At 45.7% G+C, this 16,054-nt stretch overlaps 1 protein-coding gene across 8 annotated transcripts in view; it reads left to right on the forward strand.

Moving 5' to 3' along the window:
• The first annotated feature begins 1,142 nt into the window (after nucleotides 1-1,142).
• The window catches only part of VPS54 (VPS54 subunit of GARP complex), a 75,881-nt gene continuing 60,969 nt past the window's right edge, over nucleotides 1,143-16,054 (forward strand). For 5 of the 8 annotated variants that reach the window (XM_045008359.1, XM_045008366.1, XM_045008363.1 and 2 more), the window contains exons 1-2: nucleotides 1,143-1,259; nucleotides 2,765-2,876. The gene's annotated coding sequence lies outside the window, so the exon portion shown is untranslated. Of the gene's footprint in view, nucleotides 1,260-2,764; nucleotides 2,877-14,721; nucleotides 14,776-15,134; nucleotides 15,190-16,054 lie in introns of those variants that run through there. The other 3 variants (XM_045008360.1, XM_045008365.1, XM_045008362.1) reach the window with 2 other exon arrangements.

Raw genomic sequence — 16,054 nt, forward strand, 5'->3', positions numbered from 1 at the left:
GCCAACCCCAACTGTTCAAAAATCATGGGAGAAAAGGTGGGTGAGGTCACAACTTTTACTGGAAAACTTCTGTAGGTGACAGGTTTCAGAGTGGTAGCCGTGTTAGTCTGTATCAGCAAAAACAATGAGGAGTCCTTGTGGCACCTTAGAGATTAACACATTTATTTGGGCATAAGCTTTCGTGGGCTAACTTATGCCCAAATAAATTTGTTAGTCTCCAAGGTGCCACAAGGACTCCTCGTTTTTTCTGTAGGTGAGAGAGACAAGCTTTCAAGGTTACACAGAGCTCTTCTTTGTGTCCCTGGGGGAATGCAGCTGGCTCAGGACTTGGAAGAAATGCTCTGTGCAAGCTCAAAAGCTTGTTTCTTTCGCCTAAGAAAGTTGGTCCAATAAAAGATATTACCTCACCCACCTGTGTCTATCTAATATCCTGGGACCAACACAGCTACAAAACAGCACACAAAAATCATGAGCCAGGCCTCACAAAAATCATGTGAGTTTAAATATATATGTACATATATTGTTTATGGGCCTTTGGATTTCTGAGCCTTTAGCATACTCTCAGATCGTGTTTTCAAGACATCCTCTGCAGCCACCGGGGCTAGAAACTTAGCTTTGGTTTCGTTTTATAACAAAAGCGGATATTCTCATGTAGGCACTTGATTCCAGGAGCTGGGGCTTAGAGGACCCCCAGTTTTGCATGACTGGTGATTAAAATTGCTAGTGTCCTCAAAGCTGTAGCTGGGGACGGACACAGGGGACCCCGACTTCAAGCATCTTGATGGTAACGGGCTGAAGGAGCGTTGCAAAAAGAAACCCGGAGCTTGCAGTGCGGCCAGGGCCTTCCCCAGCTCCCTGGCCCAGTCTCCGGGTGGAGCCCAGCCCCACAGGGGTTGGCTTGGGGGCGGAGAAGGGACCCCAGCTGGGCAGGGTGCTGGGGGGGATGCCCGGGCGGGCGCTGCTGAGGCAGGATCTGGAGGAGGCGCCTGTGTAACCCCCTGCCCAGGCCTCGGACCCCCCCTTGTCCCGCCCTGTAGCGCCGGCGGCTCCTCCCCGTCCCCGGCGGGAGCTGCGGGGAGAGGCGGCGCCTGAGCGCGGCCTGCCCGCCGCCGGCCCGGCACAGCTCCCTGAGCCTAGCGGGGGGGGGGCGGCGCTGGGCAGACGGGGGCGGCGACGTGTCGCTGCGGAGGCGCCGGGGATGCGCTAGGCCGCGCCGGCTGTTCCGGTGCCCGCCCGAGCCGCGGCCGGGGATCCCGCAGGTACAGAACGGCGCCCGGCCCGGCCCCACGCAGGCCCCGCGGTGGGGCGGGGAACCCGGCCCGAGCCCCCCGTTCCCGGCCTGCACTCCCCGAAAGCAGGGCAGGCTGGACCCCGTGTCCCCCGGGCACAGGCTGTGTCTGCCCCCGCTCCGGTGCAAAGGCTGGACCCCAGGTCCCTCCCCTCCACCTCCCGGGCGTGGGCTGGACCCCAGGCCCCCCCCGCCAGGGCACAGGCTGGACCCCATGTTTCCCCCGCCAGGGCACAGGCTGGACCCCATGTCCTCCCCGCCAGGGCACAGGCTGGACCCCATGTCCTCCCCGCCAGGGCACAGGCTGGACCCCACGTCGTCCCCCCTCCCCGCCAGGGCACAGGCTGGACCCCATGTTTCCCCCGCCGCACTCCCGCCAGGGCACAGGCTGGACCCCATGTCCTCCCCGCCAGGGCACAGGCTGGACCCCACGTCGTCCCCCCTCCCCGCCAGGGCACAGGCTGGGCCCCATGTTCCCCCCGCCAGGGCACAGGCTGGCTCCTTAACCTTTCCTCCAGTGGAGCTGCACTTTGCCAATGCACAGGCCAGGCAGCTTTTCCCCTTCCTTCCACTGCACCGGGAGACAAGTGAAGAGTGTCTCTTCCACCATCATAAGTCCTAGAGGCCAGTCCCGATCCTTTCCCTCCCTTCTCCCAACCTGTCCCCAGGCAGGCAGCTCCTTCTCTCCTACCCTGCCATGTAACTCCACTATCCCAAAGGACAGGCTGGTCCCTTCTCTTCTCCCCTCCTTCTGCCATGCACAACATGATCCCTGGGGACGGGCTGGCTTAGCAGCTTACAAAAGTTACGTTTTCCGAAATGTCATTTTCAGGTGCTTTTGGTGTGTTTGTTTTGACTCAGTGTTTCCCATTGTGTGTGTGTGTCTATGTTTTGGGGATGGGGAGAGTTGGAGTTTCACTGCTGTATGTCCCTAGCCCTCCATACACACTGTCTTCTAGTCTGAGGATGACTTTCTGTGATTCCTTTTGGAGCCTTTCAGTGCTGATCTTGATTGGCTGAGAGAGGTTATGCTTCTGGACCCTTTCAATCTAGTAGTCACAAAGAACCAAGTTAAACTATAAGCTTGGATTTTGCACATGGTGTTATCACACATGGGGACTTTTACTAGCTACCAAGCAAACCCACTCATAAACAGATTTGTTTCCAAGACCATATGCTGATTAGTTTGCTCTTTGTATTTGGAAAAAAAGAAGAAGAAGGAGGTAAAATAGAGTAAGCATTAAGGTGAGGTTATAAAGTAATGGGCATATATGTTGCAAAGATTTGCATTCTGCATTGCATATGCCTTATATTTGTATTTCCATGTTAAAATTTGAATATCACCTTAGAGTTAAACTGACAATTCTGAACTACTGTGCTTTCTCCCTCCTTACCAACTTTAACTTGGAATTTCCTGTGTGGTGTTCACTTTTAGCAGAACCTTTACCTTAGTTTAATGTGCAGTTCTTCATTTAGGTCATCAAAATATTTTCGTGAGTTACAAAACCAGGATTTTTTTCTGCATGATGGAACTGGAGGAGATATGAAGACTGCCTTCTTGAGATATTCTTGGAGTATTGTCACTAAGGTACTGTAGAGTTAATGGCATAATTTATCAGATGTGTGTTTTATAAGTAACTGCCCCCTGTGTAAAGAAATAACATTCTTATATTTGTGAGAAATGCAATGGGTTTTCCTAGAGGTAGTCCCAGTCCTAATGACAATTATGGGAATAAGGAAATAGAAGCAAAAAAAGTTTATTTCTGTAATGCAATAAGGATTTGACGGCCTATTGGAGCCATATATTTGATTTATAAATACTTATGGGCCCAGGTGGCAAAAAACAGTATTTAAAAAAAAGGTTAACATGATATGAGAAGATGGGGAATAACTCTTTCCTTGATAGAGTAGGTCTTGCTTATGTATGGGAGATACCTGTATGCCATAGCATGATGTTATCCTGCTATTATATTTTTGTAGGAAGATTACCTTCTATCCCTTGACTTCTCAGTTTCTTTCTACTATTGGCATCTTGCAGGAATTTCTTTCTACTTGTTGACATTTTGTAGGTTTTCTCTGGTTTTAAATTTCAGTGAACCTAATCCTGTAATTTATTAACTTTTAGATTTAATTATACAAAATTTTTTATTTGTCTAACGGTCTATCTACCACCATTTGTCATCTTTTCAGGGCCTTAAGTGTGGGTGATGTTGATTGATTATTTATTTATTTATTTATTAATGAGTACTCTACCTATATCATGGCTGAGGAAGACTGTCTTAACAAGAGTCAGTCCTGTAGAGTATGGAAATGTGATGTAGACACAGGGCCTGTTCCTGTTCCCATGAAAGCCTTTGGGAGTAGGTTGTTGCCTCTAGAGGATATATGAGTAAAATGTAGAATGCCTAGAGTTTACTAATTTACCAGACACCTACTGCCATCTAGTCGAAGGCTGATAGGAAATATGAGTGTGGCTTCCCTGGAGAAGTCTGGGGGTAATTCACCATAGAATATCAGGGTTGGAAGGGATCACAGGAGGTCATCTAGTCCAACCTGCTGCTCAAAGCAGGACCAATCCCCAGACAGATTTTTGCCGCAGATGGCTCCCTCAAGGATTGAACTCACAACCCTGGGTTTAGCAGGCCAATGCTCAAACCACTGAGCTATATATTTTGGAAAAAAAAATTATAAACAGTGATGTAATACCATCTGCTTTAAACTTTGTCAGAATTGTATTGTTCTGAGACATGACAAGCTCATGTTCTGCTTTTTAAATTTATGTAAGTACATCCATTTATTATTTTAGAAAATGGAAACCGTCTGATGGCTGTTCAGTGGTTTATGTGAAAAGAATTGATCCTCTCGCTTGAGTGCCTAGTGGTCCGGCATTCATATCACAAAAGCTACCATCAGAATTGACACTTATTGGTGTCCTTGTTGATGGTCAGCAGAGAAGCAAAGGATTGGATGGTCTTTTCTGCTGTCTGGCTACTCGCCCTTAGAGGTGACTTCCTGTCTAACCTCTCCCATAAATGCGTCGAGGCCCATTGTCGAGGCAGCGTGATGAAGGCTGAATTACTACAGAGCATGCTGTACCTGTTTGTGGGTATACAGCTCTTTTGAAAACCTGGCCATTATTTTTAGAAAGTTAGGGTTGGATTCCCCAGTGTGCTGTGGGCACTTTGCACTGCATAAACTGCACAAATTGGCCCTAAAATGTCTGAAGATAGTTGGTGGAGAATTCCCTTTCCACAGGGGAACTCTCTATGGTGCCCGTGGGGCCATCTTGATGCGCCCGCGTCCTGGCCCCCGGGAGAGCACCTGCCAAAATGCCGCCAAATTTCAGCGGCATTTCGGCAGCGATGCCTCTCGATGACGTCGCTTCATCACCGACAAGTGACGTCATCGAGAGGTGTCACTCCCGAATTTCGGGGGCAACGCCTCTCGATGACGTCACTTGTCGGCGACAAGCGGCGTCATTGAGAGGCATTGCCGCCGAAATTCGGCGGCATTTCGGCGGGTGCTCCACCGTGGCAGTGGTCCTTCGGCTGGTGCCTGCCAACCAAAAAGGTTGGGGACCACTGCTCTATGGCGTAAGGACTGCCTCTGTGCAGCCCTAATTTGTACAAGGGTTGGGTGGGCCTCAAACAGCTCTTAACCTGCCATGAAAATCAAGGCCTTAATATTTTAATCTTTTTGCCATGTTTGGAGTATTTTCTCATTCTCTCCTTAAAATACCCCATACCACAGCTACTTTCTTTAGCTGAGCTCTAGGTGGAACTCCTAATGAAGCTCATCAGTATTGCTCTTTGTTCGGCTACAGGTGTTTCTGTAAAGTGACATGAGATGCTCCTCTCTCTCTCTTTTTCCAAGCGGACAATGTACCATATCTGTAGTACTACCGGTCCATATCAGCTAAAGGAGCAATATGTTTTACCCAGAAATTAAACCAGGGTCTCTTGTGTAGCAGTGTGGACTACTAACCACGAGGCCTGTTCTTATAGATTAATATAATATTTTTATGCTTTGTTACTTGTTTAAGAATAATTCCATCAGAGCTGACATTTGAAGATCTTGCTGTACAATGACCTAAATAGCTATATGTATTCAGAGCACGTCCACTTGGCATTAATTACAGAAGTATCAAAGAGCCGACTGTCAGTGGACCATAATTGTGTCATGTTCTCGAGTTAAAGAAGCTATCTAGTTATGGTCTCTGCATAGGGTTGCCAACCCTCCTGGTTTGGCCGGTAGTCTCCGGGAATTGGGCTCGATCTCCTGAGACTTCTGAAGCCAATCCGGTAGATTTGAGGCCGCTAAAAGACCAGCAGCGCAGCAGGGCTAAGGCAGGCTCCCTACCTACCCTGGCTCCACGCGGCTCCCAGAAGCGACCGGCATGTCCCTGCAGCCCCTAGGCGCTGTGGTGTGTGTGTCTGGGGGTCTTTGTGCTCTACCTCCACCCTGAGTGCTGACTCCGCAGCTCCCATTGGCCAGGAGTGGGGAACCTCAGCCAATGGGAGCTGCGGGGGCGGTGCCTGCAGATGGAGTAGTGCACAGAGCTGCCAGGCCGCCCCTGAGCCTAGGAGCCACTGCCGGACATGTCGCCACTTCCGGGAGCCATCCAAGGAAAACACCTCCCAGCCGGAACCTGCACCCTGAACTTCCTCCCACACCCCAACCCTCTGCCCCAGTCCCCTCCCGCACCCAAACTCCCTCCCAGAGCCTGCACTCCGAACCCCCTTTCGCACCCTAGCCCCTCCCCCAGGCTCAGCCCAGAGCTCCCTTCCGCACTCAAACTCCCTCCCAGAGCCTGCACCCCGAACCCCCTTTCGCACCCTAGCCCCTCCCCCAGGCTCAGCCCAGAGCTCCCTTCCGCACTCAAACTCCATCCCAGAGCCTGCACCCCGAACCCCCTTTCGCACCCTAGCCCCTCCCCCAGGCTCAGCCCAGAGCTCCCTTCTGCACCCAAATTCCCTCCCAGAGTCTGCCCCCCCTCCTGTACTCCAACCCCCTGCCCCAGGCTCAGCCCGGAGCTTCTTCCCACACTCCGAACACCTAGGCCCCAGCCCAGAGCCCGCACCCCCTCCTGCACCCCTGCCCCAGCCCAGTGAAAGTGAGTGAGGGTGTGGGAGAGCGAGCAACCGAGGGAGGGGGGCTGGAGTGAGCGAGGGGGGTGTCTCGGAGAAGGGGCTGGGCAGAGGTGTGACCTTGGAGAAGGGGCGGGGAAGGAGACGGGGCAAGGGTGTTTGGCTTTGTGCAGTTAGACAGGTGGGAACCCTATCTCTGCACCTGAAAGAAACGGGCAAGAAGAAGTCTGCTGTTACGTACAATAGCCACATCCTGATGTCAGATTAGTGCTTTTTGTTGTTTAGAACTAAAATTGCAGCAGATGAGAGGAAATGTGTATGTTACAGATGTTCTAACAATTCATGTGGTACCTGCATAAACTGTGAAATTTCAGTTTGGAATAGCTTGTTTTTATTTATTTATTTATTTATTTAGAGAGAGAGACAGAGAGAGTGAGAGTGTGTGTGTGCGTGTGTGTGTGTGCGTGCGCGCGCGCATACCTGCAGAATATACAGTGAAGTGTTGATTTCAGTCTTTTTGTTTTCTATTCTGTCCTCCTCTTGTATTTTAAAGAGATGACATCAACTTAAAATTTATATTTGTCTGTTTTTACTTGCTATTACTAAGATTACTTTAACTGAAAAATGAGAGAAGTGGTTTTGGTGTTTTTGTTTATTTTCTGTTTGACAACAACTGCATAAAATTAGTTTCCTCTGAGATTGTGTGGGTTTTTCAGACACACAAAAGGGAGAGAAAAACTTTTTTTTTTTTTTTAAATTAAAAAATGTGGCAGTAAAACTACAGAAATCGACTGCGGCAGTTTTACCTCAAATGGTTTCTAACTCATTTCTTACATTTATTAGATTTCAAGTTGACAGTGTCGCTCACTTATTGTGAGACATAAGGAAGGTAATTTTAAAATAATATTCACTGGTGTATTTAAACTGAGCTGCCTCTGCTGCTGCTGGTCCATATTTTATAGAAAGTGCTGCAGTGCGCCACAAGATCCTCCAAATCACACTGCACTGCAGCACTGCTTTTATCCAAGCCCATAGCATTAGTTTTAATTATCCAAAATAGAGAATATTTGATAAATATTTGACTATAATATTACTTCATCTGATTCCAGCAGAAGCTGAATTACAAAATTGCCATTATACCATTTGAGGTATGTATGATCTGCTGATTAGAACAGTGGTTATAGGCAATCACGTAAATCTGATGCATTCATTTAGAAAGGCCGAGTGGCTAAGTGAATGAGACTTTGTGGCTACTGTGTTGGAAACCTTGGTTCTATTCCCAGTTTTGACCTTGTGCAGTTTGTGCAGCCTGATCTACACTTAAAAGTTAGGTCAACATGGCTACAGTGCTTAGGGGCTTGAAAAATTCCCACGCCAAGTGCTGCAGCTATTCTGACGTAGCCTCCAGTGTAGATGCATTTGGAAGAATGCTTCCGTTGACGTAGCTGCCATGCCTTGGGGAGGTGGAATTCCTACAGCGAAGGCTCTGGCACCATAGCTGTGCTGCTGTAGCACCCGTAGTGTAGACATCACCTCTCTTGCTTCATTTATAAAAGAAGTGGGGGAAATGATACTTGCCTGCTTCTTAGGATATATCCTCCCTGCAGAGTTAATTTGGGCTCTTACTTGGGTATTATCCATAATTCTAGGCTAGAATTTGGGTGCCACTTTCATTCGGGGTGGTATGCTGCCCACCTTGCAGAGAGGACACAGGCTAAGTCACTTGATGCCAATAGTCCTCCAATGGCTTCCCATGATTCCCCCCACCTCCACCCCATCCTCCCATGTGCCTGGAAAGACAGAGTTGTTCTCCCACAATTCACTGGGAAAGGCTGACTGGCTCAGCTTACTACAACACAATAAAACATGGGGTGTGCCACCACAAGTCCTAGCACGCATGGGTGAGTGTAGCATCAGTTTGGGCTTTGTAGTGTGGCTTCTCACACTCAGGCTGGGCTAGCCCAAGTGCTGATTACCTGAGTTAAATCTGTAGTGAAGACATACCCTTAGTTTAAGCCTATGAGACTTAAGTCACCGTTAAGGGATGTGAAGTGCATAAAAAATATTAAAACCTGTTCGCAAAAGAAGTGAGATTTTAATCTCCTGGTTTGTAGAGTGGGGAGGCTGGTACAGGCATCTCCTCGAGGCATGGGAGAGTGCACAGTGCAGTTGGTATGCACATAAAATCTGGATGGATTTTCCTGGGGATTATAAAGGCACCTTTCTGACTCCAGGACTGTGTGTGACACTAAGCACCCCTGAATTCGCACCTTGCACATTATTGTAATAATCTTTCTACAAAATATGCCTTGTGTTGGATCATTTGAAAACTGATAACTTACTGATCATTAATATTCATGTGTGATGGGCAGTGGGTATTAGGAGTTACGGGCACATGCTAGACTTATGGCTGAAGTGTATTTAAACTAGGCATGTCAGGGCGATTTGTTAAACAGATCAATCCTAAACAGGGCCATCAAGACAGCATGGGGAGGAGATGGCAGGAAACAGAAAATTTCAGCAAACAATAATTGGGGAAGAAAGAGCATGGGGCTTCCTTCACCACAAGACTCCGTCTCGTTCTCTGGATAGGTTGAATAAAATTTACTCAGAAGAATCCATTTCAAAGGTTTACTGGTCTATAAAGACAGGGGGTCTGAACCTCAAGTGATAAGCAATTTTAGTGACATGTCGCCACTTCCGGGAGCCATCCAAGTAAAACACCTCCCAGCCGGAACCTGCACCCTGAACTTCCTTCCACACCCCAACCCTCTGCCCCAGTCCCCTCCCGCATCCAAACTCCCTCCCAGAGCCTGCACCCCGAACCCCCTTTCGCACCCTAGCCCCTCCCCCAGGCTCAGCCCAGAGCTCCCGTCCGCACCCAAATTCCCTCCCAGAGTCTGACCCCCCCTCCTGTACTCCAACCCCCTGCCCCAGGCTCAGTCTGGAGCTCCTTCCCACACTCCAAACACCTAGGCCCCAGCCCAGAGCCCGCACCCCCTCCTGCACCCCTGCCCCAGCCCAGTGAAAGTGAGTGAGGGTGTGGGAGAGCGAGCAACCGAGGGAGGGGGGCTGGAGTGAGCGAGGGGGGTGTCTCGGAGAAGGGGCTGGGCAGCGGTGTGGCCTTGGAGAAGGGGCGGGAAGGAGACGGGGCAAGGATGTTTGGCTTTGTGCAGTTAGACAGGTGGGAACCCTATCTCTGCACCTGAAAGAAATGGGCAAGAAGTCTGCTGTTAAGTACAATAGCCACATCCTGATGTCAGATTAGTGCTTTTTGTTGTTTAGAACTAAAATTGCAGCAGATGAGAGGAAATGTGTATGTTACAGATGTTCTAACAATTCATGTGGTACCTGCATAAACTGTGAAATTTCAGTTTGGAATAGCTTGTTTATAAGGATACTAAAATATCGAGAGAGAGAGAGAGGTAGGTGTGTGTGTGTGTGTGTGTGTGTGTGGAATATACAGTGAAGTTTTGATTTCAGTCTTTTCGTTTTCTATTCTGTCCTCCTCTTATATTTTAAAGAGATGACATCAACTTAAAATTTATATTTGTCTGTTTTTACTTGCTATTACTAAGATTACTTTAACTGAAAAATGAGAGAAGTGGTTTTGTTTTTTTTGTTTATTTTCTGTTTGACAACAACTGCATAAAATTAGTTTCCTCTGAGATTGTGTGGGTTTTCAGACACACAAAAGGGAGAGAAAAACTTTTTTTTTTTTCTCCAAATTAAAAAATGTGGCAGTAAAACTACAGAAATCGACTGTGGCAGTTTTACCTCAAATGGTTTCTAACTCATTTCTTACATTTATTGGATTTCAAGTTGACAGTGTCGCTCACTTATTGTGAGACATAAGGAAGGTCATTTTAAAATAATATTCACTGGTGTATTTAAACTGAGCTGCCTCTGCTGCTGTTGGTCCATATTTTACAGAAAGGCATATCAGTCCTGCAGTGCTCCACAAGGTCCTCCAAATCACACTGCACTGCAGCACTGCTTTTATCCAAGCCCATAGCATTAGTTTTAATTATCCAAAATAGAGAATATTTGATAAATATTTGACTATAATATTACTTCATCTGATTCCAGCAGAAGCTGAATTACAAAATTGCCATTATACCATTTGAGGTATGTATTATCTGCTGATTAGAACAGTGGTTATAGGCAATCACGTAAATCTGATGCATTCATTTAGAAAGGCTGAGTGGCTAAGTGACTGAGACTTCGTGGCTACTGTGTTAGAAACCTTGGTTCTATTCCCAGTTTTGACCTTGTGCAGTTTGTGCAGCCTGATCTACACTTAAAAGTTAGGTCAACATGGCTACAGTGCTTAGGGGCTTGAAAAATTCCCACGCCAAGTGCTGCAGCTATTCTGACGTAGCCTCCAGTGTAGATGCATTTGGAAGAATGCTTCCGTTGACGTAGCTGCCATGCCTTGGGGAGGTGGAATTCCTACAGCGAAGGCTCTGGCACCATAGCTGTGCTGCTGTAGCACCCGTAGTGTAGACATCACCTCTCTTGCTTCATTTATAAAAGAAGTGGGGGAAATGATACTTGCCTGCTTCTTAGGATATATCCTCCCTGCAGAGTTAATTTGGGCTCTTACTTGGGTATTATCCATAATTCTAGGCTAGAATTTGGGTGCCACTTTCATTCGGGGTGGTATGCTGCCCACCTTGCAGAGAGGACACAGGCTAAGTCACTTGATGCCAATAGTCCTCCAATGGCTTCCCATGATTCCCCCCACCTCCACCCCATCCTCCCATGTGCCTGGAAAGACAGAGTTGTTCTCCCACAATTCACTGGGAAAGGCTGACTGGCTCAGCTTACTACAACACAATAAAACATGGGGTGTGCCACCACAAGTCCTAGCACGCATGGGTGAGTGTAGCATCAGTTTGGGCTTTGTAGTGTGGCTTCTCACACTCAGGCTGGGCTAGCCCAAGTGCTGATTACCTGAGTTAAATCTGTAGTGAAGACATACCCTTAGTTTAAGCCTATGAGACTTAAGTCACCGTTAAGGGATGTGAAGTGCATAAAAAATATTAAAACCTGTTCGCAAAAGAAGTGAGATTTTAATCTCCTGGTTTGTAGAGTGGGGAGGCTGGTACAGGCATCTCCTCGAGGCATGGGAGAGTGCACAGTGCAGTTGGTATGCACATAAAATCTGGATGGATTTTCCTGGGGATTATAAAGGCACCTTTCTGACTCCAGGACTGTGTGTGACACTAAGCACCCCTGAATTCGCACCTTGCACATTATTGTAATAATCTTTCTACAAAATATGCCTTGTGTTGGATCATTTGAAAACTGATAACTTACTGATCATTAATATTCATGTGTGATGGGCAGTGGGTATTAGGAGTTACGGGCACATGCTAGACTTATGGCTGAAGTGTATTTAAACTAGGCATGTCAGGGCGATTTGTTAAACAGATCAATCCTAAACAGGGCCATCAAGACAGCATGGGGAGGAGATGGCAGGAAACAGAAAATTTCAGCAAACAATAATTGGGGAAGAAAGAGCATGGGGCTTCCTTCACCACAAGACTCCGTCTCGTTCTCTGGATAGGTTGAATAAAATTTACTCAGAAGAATCCATTTCAAAGGTTTACTGGTCTATAAAGACAGGGGGTCTGAACCTCAAGTGATAAGCAATTGAATCAACTAATTGTAGTATAAGAGTGTAGACAGTGAGATCTTTTTCTGAAAGCTAATGACGCGTTGGTGATTAATATCACTATCAAATGTAGGTATCAACACTATCGGAGGAAATATGGATATTTAATGATACTATGTTTTAAAGTCTGTAGCAAAACAGGGAGAAACAAGTACCCTCCCTGCCAGGAAGAAGGTGGCTATTTACCTTTCTCATATGTAAATTAAGCATGGTGGAATCCAAGCAGTGCAAGCCCCATTTAGGTACAGGGGGCTGGGAAGCCCACAGGAAGAGAAGAACAGCATGAGGCCACCCTGCCTCTTAAAGCAACATCATTGAACTTTGGAAAATATAAGCAAAGACAAAAGCCACCTTTGGCATCCATCACTAGACAGACACAAGGAAACATAACACTTACAAGCTGAGAAAAATGGGCCTGTCAACCCAGGGGGTGGGGTTGAAGTTTCTGGGAACTGCATATAGGTGAGGGAAAAAAAATCTTGAATAAAACCTATACTTGGCTAGATTAAGTTTTAGACTTTTTAGAAACGTGTTTTGTTTTATTTGTAACTATCCTCATTCTTGGTATTTGAACTCATCCTATATATATGATAGATAATAAATTTATTGTATTTTTACTGTAAACCAAGTCACTGCTGCCTTTCATGGGAAGAGTGTATTCACCCCAGTTAAATTAATAAACTGGTGGGTTTTGTGTCTTTCGAGGAACAAAGGAACCTGACCGTTTCTCTGAACTGTCCAGGAGAGGACCTGGACATTACAGAGCACATGGTTTGGAGAAAATTCAGAACTGGGAGTGTATTGGGGTCACCCTGCAAGTTGTAACCCAGGTTGGTAGAAGCCAGAGTGGGGCTGTAGGACGAGACACAGGCTGCTGGGGTCAGGGCTGTCTAGCATATAGACGCTCCAGCCTGCATGCCGGTAGGTTGGCAATGAGCATCCCAGGCTGGGAGCTATAGCAACAAAGAGTTGTGAATCACCCGGAGTCGCAGGGCAAGTGATAACACAAACCCTGACTGACCTGGATTGGACTCCGAACTGCTGTCGCATCAATTCAATTTGAACGTCCTATTCTAAAATCCTGGAGTGTTAAAACTATTCAAAGAAATGGTCAGAAACAATTTTAGTTTTGGTAGAACAACTGATTTTTCCCTAACCTCATTCTCCCAAACAGCTTAACCATTTTTGCTAAAACTTAGAGCATGGAAAATTTCAGGCAAAGAGTTAGTCTGTTATAAGCAACTGAGAACAAGAGTTGTAATGGGAAGTGTAATACAGTCTTAATATAGATGTTGCTACACACTCCATCTGTAATGGTTTTCATGCTATGAAATTAGAAAGATGTTATGTTAACCAGACTTTGTATGATAATGCAGTGACAAATTTAGACACTGCCTAGCCAGAAGGCTAAACCCACCAGCACAGCAATAGATAAGTGGGGCCATGAGTGAGGTCACAGGACATCCTGTGGGAAGCTCAACTCCTTACCATCCACTGGTGAGAAACAGGAAGACTCGGGAATTTCTACCAGGGTGCTGTTCCTGGACTCTGTTAGAGGCTCTGTCTTTCGTTTCTGTCTCTGGCTAGTCGGTGTCTTTACATATTTGTAGCTGCTACCCCATCCTCACCCTAAACTTTCCCAAGTTTCTAGGGGAAGACAAAGCTTTATTTCTCTCTTCCTCCTCCAGTTCTTCTTGGCTGCTGCAAGGAGGAAGAGGAGGTCTATTTTCTACCTTTCCTCTTGCCTGTATCTTTTTGGGTCCTGTTCTCTTATGCAGTGGTTTTCAACCTGTGGTCCATGGACATGTGGGGGTCCACAAACTATGCCTCAGGGAGCCGCGAAAGGTAACTATGAAAATCAAGTTTCAGATCTCAGAAAAGGCATTCTGTTTTTCTGATCAATCAAAAGTATGTGAATATCCCCACCTACAGGTCAAAACCCAGAAGTATTGTCGTTACTGTAGAAGCCCACGGTTAGTGCCCTTTCTCATGCTGTGTCAAACGCTGTGCTGAGCACGTGCAACATTTATAGTTGAATTCTGTTCAGTCAGTTTTCAGTCTAAGACTTCTATAGTAGGGGTCTGCGGACCACAGGTTCAATTTCCAGAGGGATCTGCACCTCCATTCAGAAATTTTTAAGGCCCTGCAAATGAAAAAAGGTTGAAAACCACTGCTCTAATGACTATCTCTAGTGCTTATCTTTACTGTTAATAGCTTTGGTAAGCTGCTGCAGCAGCATGAAACTAACATAATTTTTAACAGTTCCATTTCTGTCCATGGAGCTCCAAATAGCAATAGCGATACTGATCAGAGTCTTGCTGTTTTCACCCTATTGCTGCTGGACAGAGCTGTGAGTAGCAGCAGAGGCACTGGAGCTGTCTGTCTTCAGACTCAGGAATAGAACACTGAATCAATTTATACTGGTTCATGTTTGGAAAGTTATTGTTTTCTACCGGAAGGGCTAGGAACTTATTTTTTTAATTGAAAGCTGAGATTCTGTCCAGGGTGAGTGGAGTTTTCAAGTCATATATAGGATATTTGAGAATTGTGCTAAGGATTTAACCTTTTTTCTTGGGTTTAACTTAAATGAACTACAGATACTTTATTAACCGAAAAGCAACAGAGCAGCTTGTAAAGTGCCATTGTATGTCTTGGTCCCTCCACAGGGATCTCAGTCTGTGAATTGTGTACTTCAACTTGTTGGAGGACCCAGGGCTCAGGTTAGTGAATTCTGATTAACTGTAAAAAAGTGAACTGTGGTTGTGCTTCTGTTTTTGTGATACTTCTGTATTGCATCATTAGGGCAATTGCTCTTTATTTGAGTGGCCTGGGACTGCTGGAAAAGTGAGTTGCATTTTTATTCCCCTTCTAAACCTATATCTTCTGCCTAATCCATGTAACAATTTGTCACGCTGAAGCTTAGTTATACAAGTTGTCAGTCAAAATGCAATTACATTATTTTTTTTAGAAATATTATTACTCTAATCCAGTACTTAATTGCAGGACACCCGAAATATTAATGTCATTTAACTTGCACAGTTGCATGTAGTTATTGCAGCACATATTCTCTTGTAACTAGGAGGCTCCGGAGACTGGGCAATTTACAGTTTGTATTGCACAACTCCCACACAATGGTATGAATTAAAATAGTCTGTAGAGGCAATCCTCCACTCTCTTTATTTACTTGCTTTTGTTTCATGTTAAGTTTGAGTTTAGTTTTCCATGAGATTTAAACTGGACGATGTATGCATCACTGAATATTTCAAGAAATGTTTATAAAGTGCTTAGTATGCTAATACTATAAAGGCGGTTTTGTAGGTAAACTAGTACAGTGGTTCTCAATCAGGGTTTGTGTACCCCCTGAGGGTACGCAGAGGTCTTCCAGGGGGTACATCAACTCATCTGTATTTGTCTAGTTTTACAGTAGGCTTCATAAAAAGCACTAGCAAAGTCATTACAAACTAAAATTTCATACAATGACTTCTTTATGCTGCTCTATATACTATACACTGAAATGTAAGTACATGTTTATATTCCAATTGATTTATTTTATAATTATATGGTATAAATGAGAACATAAGCAATTTTTCAGTAATAGTGTGGCTGTGACACTTTAGTATTTTTATGTCTGATTTTGTAAGCAAGTATTTTTTAAGTAAGATGAAAATTGGGCGCACGCAAGAGAAATCGGTTTCCTGAAAGGGATACCCTAGTCTGGGAAGGTTGAGAGCCATTGAACTAGTAAATCACAGTAACTTTCAGTGGTCAATTAGATTAACATACTTGGGAGGTTAGGTGCTAGTAAGGATTCTCATCCATTCATTGACTTGTTGTAATCTCTTTTGGAACATGGAAGGGATTCAAGACAAGATATATTGCATTTCTTCTTCATTCCTTAATGTGTTCTTATTTGGCTGATTTTAAAATCTGTTTTGTTAAACCACAGTTTTGTAGTACTGTATGAGTATTTTCTGTTTCATAGGTAGGTTAGTGCCTTTA

The sequence above is a fragment of the Mauremys mutica genome, chromosome 3, assembly GCF_020497125.1.
Source record: "Mauremys mutica isolate MM-2020 ecotype Southern chromosome 3, ASM2049712v1, whole genome shotgun sequence".
Lineage (NCBI taxonomy): Eukaryota > Metazoa > Chordata > Testudines > Geoemydidae > Mauremys > Mauremys mutica.